The following is a 16,748-nucleotide window of genomic DNA, read 5'->3' as shown; positions in this document are numbered from 1 at the left end:
ATCGCAGTTTATCAGTGGATTTTTGCAGGAACTACTTGTTAACAGCTTGTTTCCAGACGGACACACACAGCGTTGAGACGGGTCTGGTGGAGACCGGTCTCAAGTCAGCACCAATGCAGACTCGCTGTTTGAGGGCTTGATAGCCCACTCCCCCTCCACACCTCTCCACACTTGTTGCTTTGGAACAGCCCTTAATATGGCGGACCCTCCGCGTGAACCAAGCGGCAAACTCTGGGGAAGAGCCGGGACGCCAATACGGAAGTGCTACATACTGCAGTTCATAATTATAATTGCCGATAGGCGATGACTGCAGAAAGGAGCAATTTCCATAGACCCCCATGTTAAAATGCCCAATTTTACAGCAGAAAAAAACATGTTTCTACCCCTGGCTACATACATTTTATTATCGATATAGTTAGATTCCACCTTCGTGATTATGCATCTGTGAGTAAATTGTTTTCTAACACGACCCTTTCATTTATATTAGGTCTTAAACTTTTTTGCATAAATTAGGGCGTGGTAACATTGAGTGACCGCTCTGTCAAGTGACTGCTGCTGCTAGCTTCTTGTCTCTTTGCTAGCTGCTCCGTGAAGCTAGCTACAGGGACTCTGCCTGGTCAGTTCATCCAGGAAACACAACTTGAATCCGGCCGTGGTTGTTTGTTCTTCATGCTTATATATCGGGGTATTGTGACTCGCTCTGTGGTTAAAACAGACGGTGCATGAATGTGGTTTTGCGGTAAGTGAAATCCGAGTGCTTTATTTATGTGTTAATGATTTTAATCGACGAAATGAATGTTAAGGCTTGGGTTAACGTGTAAGCGAGTGGTAGCTACATCGGTGCTAATGATGCTAATCGTAACCTCCAAGTTAAAATCATAGACTGTATATATAAAGGTTAAAACGAAATAGAGAAGTGTTCAGTGTAAAGTGGGATAATACTGTACAACAAACAGCTTCTGTTTGAGGTTGATAAAGTAAGGTCATCCTTGTAACTTAGAGAGATATTTTATTATGTAGGTAGGAAATGTATGCATCAGTAAGGTTAATTTAAATTGGCTATGCTCAAGTATGTCGACAAGCTAAGGTTGAAGTAGTAGTGTATGTGAAATCAACCTCACAATAAGATGTGTGTATATATTACAATTATTAATGTCATATTTCAAGATGATTACTTAGATATTACAATATGGTTGGTTGGGCTGGAGTTCATTATTGAGCTTACACGTTAACGTCACAGTCATCTGAAGAACGAATCCAGTAAAATAAAAAGGACCCTGACTCGGACAATACACAATCCAACATGTTCAACAGAATAGAATCAGTTATATTGTTTGTACACATGGTACTTTACATATATATCTGTTTGTTTAAGCTGTCCAGGTGATGCAGACAGGCTGGACCAGAAAGTGAGAGACAGAACTGGACTCCTCACACCAGTTGAACTTCAGCTCAGGTACAAAGACTCTTTTTTTCATACTGTACAAAGAATCAAGAAAGATATTGGTTTAAATAAATGAAGTATTGACTTGAATACACTGATATACATTCCATTAAACAATACTAGATCACCTACACACCAGTGAAGTTGAGGGGTTTTTTTGTGCAAAAAGTTAAAGTCCATGTAATGTCCAAAATAAAAGTTATTCTGTGTTAATAAATCGCTTCATCACTTTCCACTGTTTCATTTGACATATCAACATCAATGATTCTTTCCATAAATACCCCCCAAATAACATGAAATGTGTGCCACTTTCCCGTGTTATTCCGCTCCGGTAGCGAAAAGCTTGCCAGCCATTAACCCAGCTGTGTGACGTCACACGTGGCAAACACCAGCCTCGTCTGGATTGTTTGTTTTGTATCCTTCCGCTATTTTCGCTCAACATATGTGTAACCGGACCTCGCTAAACTTTTTTTATCTAACAATTCATGATGGGGAAGCGATGTGTAGTTGTGAGCTGTGAATGTTTCCTGATTGCTATAAACATTGATCATGGGTGCTGGAAGATTGTGCACAAAACTCGGGTCAGAATTAAGTTACTACAGGTGTTATGCCAGCTTGAGCTAAATGTCACCAAAGTACAGTGAACTTGCCTAGTGACTGAAATATATAAAAGTTGAAGTGAAATAAGTAAGGCCAAAAATGAATTACGTCTGAATATCTTTATTATTTTTACCACTTTTAATTATTTGTGGGCTCGCACATATACCAAAATAGACTAATGTACACTGCAATAAAGATAAAATGTTACAAGTGAAAAATTAACAAAAGAACCCTTTTTTATTTATCAAACAGTAAATTAATACAATCTTACAAATTTGTGATTTGGAAAATGTTGTTATATTTACATGTTTCTTTGGAAAAATAATATTGTAAATGATGTACTTTGTAAATTATTTACATCATGCGAAACCATTTTAACCAGTTCAGCTGCATGACTTATGTCAAATTACAGATTTGGCCATTGAAATCCCTGATAGCGGCCTCCCGGTTCAGGGTAAGTCTTCCGTATCTCGGTTACAGCACATGCAGCGGGACTCTGATTTTTGGGCCGAGTAGGCCTACACCCCAGCACCAACGTACAAACTGTCGATAAGCTGTATATCGATACTTCCTAATGAAAAAAAAGTATACAGATTATAAATATATTTGGAGAAAAATAAAATGTTATGTAGTAGCCTACTATTATGTAGCAATTGTTACAAATTGGCTTATAACATGATATTTGTATTTTACTTGTACAAAATAAATATGAGGTTATACATGACTGCTTGACAGAATCATAGACCTCTTATATATTTCCTCACATGTGTAGTTGTTTCTTTTCTCAAGCATACATTGAACTTGCATACACAGAAAAAATAAAAGCCAAGCTGTTTTTGACTGCTTGAAAGAGTTTAATGGTATCTTTAAAAGTGTACCATATCTGTAGCGACTAAAAGTATTATATGAAAGCAAAGCTGCAATAGGCAGTTGGGTCAATCAATATTTACTTACTGGTGTAGTGGGCCATCAACTGCTCTGTGTTGTTGTTTGTATTGAAGATACGCTATTTTCAGTGTCCAAACACTGAGACAGCCTTCTCTAAAGCCTGGGTGGCTAATAATGCACCTTGGTTTCTCGTCGGTGTCTTCTATCTGGCAGAGTCCTGCACGGGTCTGATTTTCAAGACCCGCTCCCGCCCCGCACCCGTGACGTGCAGTACCGAACCCGCCCCGCTACCCGCACATATTGCCAATTAGTCCCGCAACCCGACCCGACCCGCCGGCACATGATCCGCAACCCGACCCGAACCCGCATATATATAAGCAGTGACAACGTGCAATTATTAACACACGCAGTTGCATATTTGGCTCAAAAAGCCTGGGATGTTGTTTATTTTCTCCATCTAGGATGACACCAAAAGCCTCCCAGACGTTGGATTTTGCTCTTGAGGAAGAGTTATTAAAAATGCTGTATTCTCCGCTATAGAGAGCTTCACCTCAGCCATTCAGAATGTGGTGCGCTCAGCAGCAGATAGATGCACTGCAGAGGTTATGATTATGCTCGGTACCGCGGAGGAGAGGTCTGAGGATTTAAACATTAAACTAAATTATTATTGTTTAAATATATTTATTATGCAACACCCGCAACCGGACCCGCATCATCTTTGTTTTACCCAGAAGCGAACCCGGAAAAAAGCGTTTGAAAAAATACCACCCGCAAATCACCTTTTTTGCGGGTCACCCGTCGGGTACCCGCGGATACCCGACCCGATGCAGGACTCTGCTATCTGGTCAGTAGGTTGCAAACTGTCTATTTGTTCCATCACCTGCCAGATCTCTCTGCAGCATACACATTCATCTGCAGTGGGCATGCTTTCACAGCATTGACATGTACACCTGAATATTGTACATAACATTAAAAAACAAAACAATATCTGCCGGACGTGTGAGGAACAGATGACAAATTAAGATCGACATTTAGTGCAGGTCAAACTAAATAAAACAGAATTTACCATTCAGTATTGCCGACTCGAGTCTCGCCGGCTGCGGAATCCGCTTCTCTTTCACAAGTTTCTGCCTCGTTGTTCGATTGCTGGGCAGGAGGCTCCTACTTATAAGGCAAAATGCCTTGAAGTGAAAGGCTAGCTGGTTCACTCTCTACTTCTGTAACTGAATCCAGATAACCCACTGAATCTGAGCTTGAATGATCGCTGTCGCTGTCTGAAGTTGTCGCGTTGCTTGCCATTTGGACTGATTTGATCAAATGGCAATGTTTGCCACGTGTGACGTCACCGCTCGTTCGGGAGTGATCGGGGGCGTACTCGGCAAACTTCGGAACCAACATCGGTTTTTAACGTATATGTCATTTAATTATGACGAAACTTTAAACATTTTTATTTATTTTTATTCTGGTGATATCTAAACTACATGTTAAAAAACACCTGTGTTAGATGCATTACATGGCCTTTAAATGTAGATGTTAACAAGCAATATGATTTTGTCAGCTTTCTAATTTAATGTATAAAAAGGCAAAGATATTTAACACAGAGTGAGAACTGCTACTATTTATCTCTGAATATTGTTCAAAAAAACGTGGTAAAAGTTATTCTTTCAGTGAGACAACAGAGCAAGCTTCTACAGTTGCACTACGTTTTGATAACAGTTAAATATTATTTTGATAATAACATATATTTCAATGTTGATGAACTTCCTACTGTTCATTCATAATCTGATTGTCTTTGTAGATCACTGTTGAAATAAAAAAAAAACATTACAATTACAAAATAATTATATCTACAGCCCATAAACACACAAACACACCGCTTTCATAAATAACACACTTGTTCTGCAATAATATGTTTTATGTTTCCTGTCATTTTTGTTAGGAAAGGACATGCCTGAAAGACACAACATTTTCTCCTTCTCTGAGGGTCAAGAAGAACATCCAAGAGGAAAATTAAAAGCTGATGCTATGAGATTTTAAGACCAGTACACTAAGAAACTACTTTAATTGTAAAAACAGTCAGCTGATCGAATGCACCTATTTCCACATCTAAACTCCATCAGCTAATTATTTCTATTTGCCTCGCTTTATGAGCTTCACATCACTTGTGCCTTGTAACGCAGAGTTTGCAACGTCACAAATAAATGGGGCCAATCTTCACTCAGATGTGAATGTGTAATCTAACATTTTCAGTAAGAATAATGGACAAAAGGAGTGCAAATACAAATACAATTTATTGAAATGTCAACCAAAACGTAATCAAACATGTTTTAAATAAAAAGCACATGGACAGAAGGAGGAAAACTATTAAATGTACAAGTAAACACATTTAGTCAAATAAAGTGACAGACTAGGCCTGTGCAGTTGGTATCAGCTTTGCCCAGCATGGGCTCCTCCATCAGGCCTGGTCCTCCTCGCAGAGGAAAGACCCTCAGTCCTCTCCGGGCCAAACAAACAGACAGGACGTCCATCACACGGAGGTTTCTCCCTGAAGTCTCTGCAGCTCTCTGGACACCACGCTGTCTCAATCCGTCCACACTGAATATGAGTGGGGGAAAATGAAAATAACAAATGCTTTAGACAATAAGAAACATAAAGTTGACTGTTGAGTTGCTCAATTTTTTTAGATTGTCAATACTATTACTGTATAACTAATATATCAGGTTAAGAGGCACATTCAAATAAAGATTGGTCTTTAAATACATGTTGTCTTTTGAATTGTTTGTCTAAAGTCAAGGATCTAGAACTGGTACTTAGTTTTAATGATACAGTCTGGTTATTATGCTGTTTGGAGGAGGCCTCACAGGTAAGAGCACTAACTAGCTACCATCACATGTACCTTATCTTGACTTAATTGTATTAAACGTATAATTAAGTGATATCAAAATGTAAATAACTAATGTCATGCAAACATATTAATATTTGCTTGATTCCAGTGTTGAATCTAGCACAATTGCATACAAACGTTAAGGGATTTTAAGATTCTGAAGTATTATGCTAAAAACTCAATAACTTAGATTATTATTTATAGTTTTGCTGAGTAGTTTCATGTCCGCTTACCTTAGAAACGTAAAATGCCATGGCAGTTTGCAGATGGGGAGCATGTTAGCTTAGCTTGGTAGCTTCAGCTGGCTCTGTAACTTTCAGCTCGGTGGCAGCAGGTCCCGCCTCGGCTCCGCCTCTTTGCCCTTATTTGGAGCAGGCTGGAGAAGGCGGGAGTTGAACTCTGACGTCACTGTCGAGCCGTTAGTGGCCGACTCCGCCTACTAAGGGCTTCTCGGCAACTCTGCAGAATCCTATGGGTGACATCACGGACCCTACGTCCATTTATATATACAGTCTATGGTTGTTTTCCTCCACTAAGAGATAGCTAAGATCAGCGCCATATAGATATAATCTATCTATATGGCGCTGGCTAAGATAAGATAACTTTAACAAGATGCCTGTATGCTTAGTACCAGGTTGTTATCATACCAGCAATGGGTCTTGCTCGTTCTTTCGCTTCCCGTCTGATGAAGGGACCAGGAGTGGCTGGATCAAGTTAGCTACCTAGCTAGTAGCTAGCATGTTAGTTAGCATTACAGCCTTGTCATTTTTATTAGCCTTAATATGAAGTAACATTAAGTAACCCAAAATGTTAAACAGTAAGAGTAGTAGTCATATTTCGTGAACCATTTGAAAAGTACTATCACCGGTGTGATCATTCTATAATACACAATTTAAGCCCGGGGGAGAAATGCTAACGCTAACGCTAGCATCGGCGATCGCCGATCTTTTCTACTTCATGCTATCTGCACAAATAGTTGACATTAAACATTAAAAAGACCAGTCAGTTCAGAGAGAATCAAAGGAAGGCAGGCAGCTTTGCATGACATTCTTCTGGACGTGTTTCATTGTGGTGATAGTGAGGGTAGTCAATCGTTTTGTTGACAAGACAGTAGTGACGGCCATCTTGGTAACGTGTGTTGTTCTGCGAGACCAGAGATGTAGTTCATTGAGCGTTTCACACAAACAAATGTGTTACTTCACAGTTTTACGACACATATATATTTTTTTGACTTGCAAAATTATCTTTTAAATTGACAAACATCATATGTGTAATTCGTGGCACAATTCAAACGGGATAGAAAGATAATCTTTCTCTCTCCATTGACTTCAATACATAATTTTTCCGAAATAAGGTCCCATGGAGGTCCACCGGAAGGGGAGGGACTTCGCCACTCTATAAACACTAGATGGCTCATTGGAGATTTTCCAGCGTAGCTCACCGGCCGCCATCTTGCTACAGTTAACAGCTACTCTGGTACGCGCTATGGTAGCTGTTGTAAGGTGAGTGATTTGCACAAAAATACTCTTAACTCGCAGCCTTTCTTTGTGTATGTGATTGTATTTATTAGCTGGCTAATAACAAGAGGCTGTGAGCGAGGCCTAGTATTACAAAGTTGACCCAGCAACTTTTCACCAGTGGGAGAGGCAGAACTGCTCTTTCTTTTCAACATAACTTAAGTTACACATGATTTCTTCCAAGTGGTTTGGCTTGATAAAAACATCTTACATTTAGATACATTGTGATACTGGAAATTGCTGGCTTTGTGTTTACAGAAGTACCTGACTATGCCTGACTTTTGTGCAGCCTACGGATGCTCTAATCACCTTAGTCTGGAAACAAGAACCTGTGGAGTCACCTTTCACGTGTAATACATGACAATATTATGACTATAATTAGGATAATCGTTAATTACTTAGTGGATGTATGTACATTACAAGTCCTGCTACACAGGATCAGTGGGGCTATCCTATGTGAGATAATAGTATTACAAGATTGTTGTTGACCCAGCCTCTTTAGAATATGTTGCTACTATTTCTTTACACAATTATTTAATCTTTCTTTTGGACACCTTTTTTATAACTCTTAGTGTGGTTGTCTTATTCTTAAAGTATACATACCCCAAACATATGATCATTTAGGTGTGTATTTTTGTCCTTACCCTTAATGTTAAAGGAAAGAAGGGCGGAAAATGTTGACAATAATTTATTTATCTGGCTACCTTTCTCATGTTTTCAAGGTTTCCCAAAACCGGAGAGAGGAGGAGGCAGTGGGAAGTTGCCCTAAGAAGGGACGGTTTTGTTTCCTCTGGCAGGACACTGCTCTGCAGTGAGCACTTCAGGAGTGAGGACTTTGACAGGACGGGGCAGACTTTCCGGCTTAAAGATGGTGTTGTGCCAACAATATTCAACTTCCCAGCTCATCTTCAAAGGGTATGTGTATCATTGGCCAACAAGAATTCAAGGTGTATAAGATTGATATATAAATATGTGATTAAATGTCACACTTAATTTTTCTTTCTGCAAGTTTAGGAATAAATAATGTGTTATGTATTACAGCACATTTTAAACACTCAACATTTCTTATAATTATGTTTATTTTAGCCGAAAGCAACAAGAAGCACAATCACTTCTAGAAGAGCGGAAGATGACCTGCCAATGGACTTATATCTAGGGATGCACCGAATATTCGGCCACCGAAAATTATCGGCCGAAAATGGTTAAAAAGGCCCTTTCGGCTTTTTATCTGCAGGTTTATTCACTGAATGTCAGAGAACAGGGTTACGTAGATCATACTCCGCATATTTGTCCGGGTGTTTTGATTTCAAGTGGTGGACTAATCCCGAAGTGGTGAAAGTCTTTGCAGTTACACCCCCTCGAGAAATGTCAGCTGAACACGTTTTACAAATCGCAATCCGCGCCTCTTTCTCTGATATTTAGAAATATCTCCAAGCGGCAGACATGTTGGCTGTGAGCCAGCCGTGAGCATGGTCGCGCGCCGTGCTTGTTGTCGCCGCGTTTTGATTACGTCATCACAACAACACGTTAGGTTACCAAACTTACCAAGACTCATGTCTTTTTCCATAATCAGGTAGCTGAACAACATTGGTAAAAAATGTACACATTATATATATATATATATATATATATATTTCTATTAATCATTTTCGGCCTTTCGGCATTCGGTTTTCGGCCAACTGTTTCCTATTTTCGGTATCGGTTTCGGCCAAGAATTTCCCATTCGGTGCACCCCTACTTATATCAGGATGAACCTCAGCCTAATGTTGTGAGTATTCTGAATGTGGCCAAGACCAGAGAGATGGTCATTGATTTCAGGAGGAAGAGGACATCTCCTCAGCCCCTGTGCATTCTGGGAGAGGATGTGGCTGTTGTGGAGGACTACAAGTACCTGGGAGTGCACTTAGACAACGGACTGAACTGGAGGATCAACACTGACGCTCTGTACAAGAAGGGGATGAGCACACTCTATTTTCTGAGGAAGCTGAGATCCTTCCCGTGTGCAGCAAGATGCTGGAGATCTTCTACCGGTCTGTTGTGGCTAGTGCACTCTTCTTTGCTGCTGGGGGGCAGCATCAGAGCCGGTGACACCAGCAGGATCAATAAACTGATCAGGAAAGCTGGGTATGTCATCGGCATCAAGCTGGACCCCTTTGAAGCTGTGGTGGAGAGGAGGACACTGAACAGGCTGTTGTCCATCATGGATAACCCCACCCATCCTCTCCACCTGCAGCTGGACAGTCAACGGAGCTCCTCCTCCAACTGACTGCTGCAGCTCCGCTGTCACAAGGACCGATACAGGAAAACATTCCTGCCCACTGCAATAACTCTGTACAATAAATCACCTCTGGCTGGAAGAGAACTCTCTGCTCCATAGTTTCTCTTGGAATAAAACCTTGCTGTACATTTTACACATATATAATCTGCTCAATATTTAATATTCCATATGCGTTATGTATATGTATATTAGATATATATAATATCCTGTCAAATCCAACATCTATATTTTCTTCTTTCTTTCTTTTTCTTGCTTATTTCTAATTTATTGTAAAATGCCTTAAAAAAGGTTTCCCAAATTGTGTTTAAGTGGTTAATTGGATTTGGCCATTTTAGGTGATGCTTGTTGAATGTGAGGTGTTGTACATTACATTACATGTCACTTGTTAGACGCTTTTATCCAAAGCGACTTACTTACTCAATACTGTGGACAATCCCCACAGGAGCAATTTGAAGTGAAGTGTCTCAGGGACAGAACCACATGCTGACTGCAGTGGGGTTTGAACCTGTGACCCTGTGATCCCAACACCAAGGCTCTATCCACTGCGCCACATGGCTCCCCTACATGTGTCACTGTGTGTCTTATTGGTTTTGTGTTGTACTGTATGTGTGCAGCTGGTCCTTATCTCCAAGACACATTTAAAACAAAATAACCTTGAACCTTGAAGCCCTGTCTCTCCCCACCTGCCCCTGCTTCCTACATCCCCTCCACACCACACCAAGTTATTCTTCTTGGGCTTTTTTCGACTACAAGAACTCAGCGCACCGTGCTGTGAAGTGGTAACGTATTTCAAAGGTTCTGGATTTGTTTACAAATCTAGAAACTAAATACAAAACTAGGACGATATGAAGATTTCATGTCAAAATAATTGTGATAAATGAGACAGAACTGGCCAGGACCTACTGTCTGTGAGATAATTTTATGTTGGTTTGGTTCTTCTGATAAAGGTGTGAATATCTAAATAATATACCACCATATGTTATTGTCTTATTGTATTAGTTGTGTCCCTGTTCTTGAAACTTAGGCATTGCTAAATTAACAACTCTTGGCTTACAGAGTGGCAACATGAGACCGATTTTTATTTATAAAATATAAATATATTTAAATTTTATAATTTATTTTAAATATTAACAATATAATACAATACATGGAAATATATATAAATATATATATAAAAATGTGAAGCGGCTGGGATGAGGATCAGCACCTCCAAATCTGAGGCCATGGTTCTCAGCAGGAAAGCGATGGACTGTCCACTCCAAGTAGGGAATGAGTCCTTACCCCAAGTGAAGGAGTTCAAGTATCTCGGGGTCTTGTTCTCGAGTGAGGGAACAATGGAGCGTGAGATGGGTCGGAGAATCGGAGCAGCGGGAGCGGTACTGCAGTCTCTTTACCGCACCGTTGTGACGAAAAGGGAGCTGAGCCAGAAGGCAAAGCTCTCTGTCTACCGGGCCATTTTCGTTCCTACCCTCACCTATGGTCATGAAGGATGGGTCATGACCGAAAGAACGAGATCGCGGGTACAAGCGGCCGAGATGGGTTTTCTCCGCAGGGTGGCTGGTGTCTCCCTTAGGGATAAGGTGAGAAGTTCGGTCATCCGGGAGGGACTCGGAGTTGAACCGCTCCTCCTTCGCGTCGAAAGGAGCCAGTTGAGGTGGTTCGGGCACCTAGTTAGGATGCCACCTGGGCGCCTCCCTAGGGAGGTGTTCCAGGCACGTCCAGCTGGGAAGAGACCAAGGGGTAGACCTAGAACCAGATGGAGGGATTATATCTCTTCTCTGGCCTGGGAGCGCCTTGGGATCCCCCAGTCAGAGCTGGTTGATGTGGCCAGGGAAAAGAAAGTTTGGGGCTCTCTGCTGGAACTGCTACCTCCGCGACCCGACCACGGATACGCGGGAGAAGATGGATGGATGGATGGATATATACAAATATTTAATATAAATACCTTGTGTGTGTGTGTGTATAGCTATTGCTTTATCTGCTTAATGTTATTTTCATATTAAATTCCATGACTATAAGTATGCAGTGTCATAACTACATCTTTGATGTTTATAAAAAACCAAACCGTTTGATAATTGGTAGAAAATTGAGCAAACTATGGTTATTTAAATAGTAAACCATAATGTTATGAATGAGAGCGCTACCTGTAGCAAGATGGCGGCCATGTGGCAACGTCGGTCTCCATTGGCCAGCAGCGCGGGTGAGTCATCTAGTGTTTATATATATCTATGCTTGTCACTACCCGATCTGCCGCCCTGCCCTATCTGCAGTGCGCATGTGCAAAACGGTCCGCCATATTTGACAACTACATACGGCAACTCTAATAGGACACTTGACACAATGGCGTTTGGCAAAGCAGAAAAAGAACACTAAAAAAAACCGACAATATTAATTGTCTCTGCACGGGCGAGAGAGATTAGTTATTGTTATAGAGAGGCGAAGTCCCGCCCATCTACTTCCGATGGGACCCCGGAAGCGGAAAATTATACATTGACGTCAATGGAGAGAGAAAAGTCATCTTTCGATCCCGTTTGAATTGTGCCACGAATGACACATATGATGTTTGTCAAATTAAAAGAACATTTTGCAAGTCCAAAAAATAAAAATGTGTCGTAAAACTGTGAATTTAAAACATTTTTTGTGTGAAACCGCTCAGTGAACTACAGGTCTCTGGTCTCGCACAATACGAGTCACCATCACAAAGATGGCTGTCACGTTAGTACATTTCAGTGAGTAATATGAGTGCAATGTTTAAGGTTAATGTAAGCTAGCTAACAAGGTACACTAACGTGTTTTGTTTTAGCAACTAGTTTTCTCCTTAAGAACTTTGTGGTGTCTGTGTATGCTGTGGATAACATTAGTGTTCACAAGAACAAGATACACTCCCGTGTTTTGTTTTAGTTGCTCTTCAGATTGAAGCGGACAGTTTTTAATCGACTATATGTGTGATCTCCTTTTTACATTTCGTTGTGTCATTTGAGTTTATTTGCTGTGTGTAGATTCAGGGATTTTGGTTATCTCGTCCAGGGATGCAAACTTGTCACCTTTCGGCGAAATTCTCCGTTTTGAATCCAAAATAGGTTGTTTGTGTGATTCATGTAGATCTGCAATAAAAATATTTTGGGGTATGGGAGGGGGTCTGGGACCCGGATTAATGTGCGGCCGCGAGCTTTTTTTATATATTATAAAGAAGTACGAGCTGTGTGCTCGAGTCTTCCTGCCTGTCGGCTCTGCTCATGATGTATAATAAGCCTCTGCTGCTCGGCGATGATGGTCTAGCTTCAGCAGCTACATTACCTACGGTGCGTTCGTTACTATTAACTGTGCGTCCGGAGTCACTGTGGCACAGACTGGACCGCTGGTGAACAGCTGTTAGAACGGGCCGTTCAAGTGTTCAGAGTAGAGCTCCCTGTCGGAGCGGCAGAGCGTGATGTGCACTGAAAAGTTTTTTTTTCCTGTCGCAATATTATCGTTGAGCTAGCTAACTAGCATACATTGTCACTATCTGCTAACGTTAGCTTTAGCCATCGTTTTCTAATCGTTTTTTTCATAGGCTATAAACAGAGGTGGTATAAGTATATATCTTGTACTTGATTAAAAGTAGAAGTACTCAGTTCTTGTACTTGAGTAAAAGTAGAAGTAGCCTACTCAGATCGTGTAGGCTACTTGAGTAAAAGTAGAAGTACTCAGATCTTGTACTTGAGTAAAAGTAGAAGTACCAGAGTGTAGGAATACTCTGTTACAGTAAAAGTCCTGCATTCCAAATGTTCCTCAAATAAAAGTAGAAAAGTATTATTATAATTTATTATAAAGTAGCGACAGTAAAAGTAGTCATTTTGCAGGTTGGTCCATTTCAGAATAATATGATATGTTTTATAATGATTGATCATTAAAGTGTTATCAAAGCTGGTAAAGGTGCAGCTAGTTTGAATGAGTTTGTATACTGCAGGGTAGCTTTTGGATTTACTCGAGGTGGAACTAAATTCTGATTTAACACTTGATTATATTTCACATCATTCATCCACATCTGTAAAGTAACTAAAGGGATTAAATACATGTAGTGGAGTAAAAGTACACAATTTACCTCTGAACTGTAGTGGAGTAGAAGTACAAAGTAGCAAAACATTAAATACTTAAGTAAAGTACAAGTATCTCAAAATTGTGCCCAATTATAGTACTTGTTGAGTTTATGAACTTAGTTACTTTACACCAGTGGCTATAAAGATAGAAAGACTAAGCCTTGCACAGAGGCATGAAAATATATTTTCAAAATGCTCAACAGTGCTGCCAAAATTATAAACTGACTGCTACACAATTAAAATAAATGTTTTTTATATATTTCTATTAGATGTGACCCTATGGCGTTTCTGTTATTATTAACACTGCTGCTTTAGTTGTTCTGACTGCTAAAATCCTCTGTTATTCCTAATTTTAAAGCCGATATTCTGTGGGGTCAGGGGGCTCGGATCCTTGTCACCTTTTTCATACCTGATGAGTTTGCATCCCTGTTGTCAATTTGTTTGGTTATCTAGGCACAGCTGTGTGTGACTCCCTCTGGTACACTGGTATGTGTTTTCCTAATGTAGAGAGCATTGATTAATTAATAAACTACACACTGACTCTAGATCCTGACCAAATCCTTTTTTGTTGATCAAATGTTTTTCAAAAATGTATTGTATATTATATAACAGCTGCACATCACAGACCGGAGTCTCTGCTACTGTGGACCACGAAGGAGGCGATCATCATCCCCATCCCCAAAGACCCTGCATGGCATGGAAATCTCCTCCTCCTGGAACAATTCTACACCCAGCTTCTATTTCGTATATGGCTTCGCCCTCTAAGGCTATCGCTATTGGGTAATCCCCCTGCGCCCCCGCGCAGCACTGAAACACTTGTAGTCCACGCCCACCCGCAAGGTGGGCCCCACCCTCGGGCCTCCTTACGGTATAAATAGGAAGGAGGCCCGGCAATCTGCTCCCTCTTTTTTTCAGCAAACCAGCACAGTTACTGAAGCACAGCCATTGAGAATCATCATGAGCAACAACTGCGTCCGTGATTGTCCCTCATGTGGCTCTGGGTTCATAATGAGTTATGACCTGCAGAGATAAAAGCAGTAGGCCTATGCGAATCCTGCTGGGGGTCAGAGCACGCGTACGCGGCTCTAAACCAGCAGATAGCATGCACTGCGCTCGTCTCCCCTCGGGCGACAGGAAGCGGAGAGCGGACACTCTTGTTGCTGTGGCCGAGGAAGACGATTGGCCCGTCCAGGCTTACGAGCCCGCGGACGGGGCCTAGTGTCCCTGGGGCAGAGTGCCGGGCAGGAGTCCGAAGCAACTCCTGCCCCGCCTCCCTCCACGGTTCACCGTTCGGTTCTCCCCTCCCTCCTCTCCCCCGGACGGGGGAGACAAAGTCGGAGCAGGGTGCCAGCTTGGCGGCCGAACATGCTTTCCCCCTTTCCGTCACCACAGCGCGGCGGCGTCTGTTACAGAGACGGCCAGTAAAGTGCTACTGGACGCACCAATCAGCCCGGACGAGCTGTTTGGACCCCAGTTCCACACCATGGTGGAGTCCATGAAGACGGCCGTGGAACAGGTGGACGGCATTCGCCAGCATGTACAGCTGGCTCCAGTCGGCTGAGCTGCCACAGGGGCACCAACGCCCGCAGTAGCCGCAGCGTCCACGCCGGCCACAGGAGGCCGCAAGAGGAGAGACGCCCACAGCAACCGCCCCGGCGGCTGCAGGGGCTCCGTCCCACGTCTCCGCTCCCCCGCCACCCCAGAGACAGGGTCTCCCGGCGGTGAGTCAAAGGGGAGTGAGGCTCCCCCGCTCCTGGTCTGCTCCGCGAGAGCCTCCGAGGAAGCGGAGCCGGTAATTAAGCCGGCTGCCACTAATCTGTTGATTAAGTAGACAGCAGGGCTCCTGCAGAAGCCTGCTGGTTTTAACCTATAAGTTAATAAACCTGCAGAGCTCGCGGCATTCCCCTGTCCGAGATACGCCTCCTACACACGGTCATAATAACCCATGAGGGCCGGTATAACACCTCATGTGGACAGCACTGCACACACCTCCACTCATCCCCTGAGCGTGTACGCGCCTCATGATGAGAGTCGGAGTGAGACGCAGCGTGTGGAGGCCCCCGCGCAGCCCGTTCGGTCCAAGCCCACCTGGGGTTGCCTCACGCCCTGTGTAAACCAGCTACCTATAACCTGTCGGTTAATAGCCAGCAGGGCTCGTTGCTAAAGCCTGGTTTTAACCTGTTGGTTAATAAACTACAGAGCTTGCGGCATTCCTCCGTCCGAGATACGCCTCGTACACACAGCCTTAATAAACCCATGAGCGCCATTATAACGCCTCATGTGGGCAGCACTGCACACACCTCCATCAAGCCCCTGAGCGTGTACGCACCTCATGATGAGAGTCGGAGTGAAACGCAGCGTGTGGAGGCTTCCTCGCAGCCCTTTCGCCTCACAGTGGCGGCGAGGGCAATGGCATCACAGAGAAGCCAGAACGGGGGAATGAGCAGTATTCCAGGCTGAGTGCCCACAGCGGCAGCGCCCGCAGCGCCACGGCGCCAGGGCTCGCTGCAAGCAGCCTGCTGGTTTTAACCTATCGGTTAATAACCTGCAGAGCTCGCTAATTAAGCCGGCTGCCACTAATCTGTTGATTAAGTAGATAGCAGGGCTCGCTGCAGAAGCCTGCCGGTTTTAACCTCGGTTAATAACCTGCAGAGCTCGCGGCATTCCTCTGTCCGAGATACGCCTCCTACACACGGGCATAATAAACCCATGAGCGCTGTTATAACGCCTCGTGTGGACAGCACTGCACACACCTCCATTCATCCCCTGAGCGTGTACACGCCTCATGATGAGAGCCGGAGTGAAACGCAGCGTGTGGAGGCTCCCTGGCGTGTCTCGTTGCCATGACGACCACAGAACATCTCGAGCATGTGCGCCCGCTCTTAGAGTGTTTCTCAGAGTGGCAGCGCGTGTGTCTGATGGACAGATGGATGAGCAGGCTGATCAGCAGAGGATACGTCCTGCAGTTCGCCTCTCCCCCACCCCCACAGTTCAATGGGATACAGGAAACACTCCTGTCCTCCCAGAAGCTATGTCTTGCGCTCCAATCCGAGCTGCT

The 16,748-nt window shown here is 43.0% G+C and overlaps 1 protein-coding gene and 1 long non-coding RNA gene across 2 annotated transcripts in view; one reads left to right on the top strand and one right to left on the bottom strand.

Moving 5' to 3' along the window:
- Window positions 1-16,748, bottom strand: part of adgrb1a (adhesion G protein-coupled receptor B1a) — a 247,092-nt gene that overhangs the window by 190,430 nt on the left and 39,914 nt on the right. The window lies entirely within an intron of this gene.
- LOC307045896 lies at window positions 452-5,693 on the top strand. Its single transcript, XR_013810016.1, has 2 exons — window positions 452-1,456; window positions 4,872-5,693. It is a non-coding gene; the product is annotated as an uncharacterized lncRNA (long non-coding RNA).

Source organism: Notothenia rossii (assembly GCF_949606895.1).
Source record: "Notothenia rossii genome assembly, chromosome: 7".
NCBI classification, from domain to species: domain Eukaryota; kingdom Metazoa; phylum Chordata; class Actinopteri; order Perciformes; family Nototheniidae; genus Notothenia; species Notothenia rossii.
This window is presented reverse-complemented; position numbering and strand designations above follow the sequence as displayed.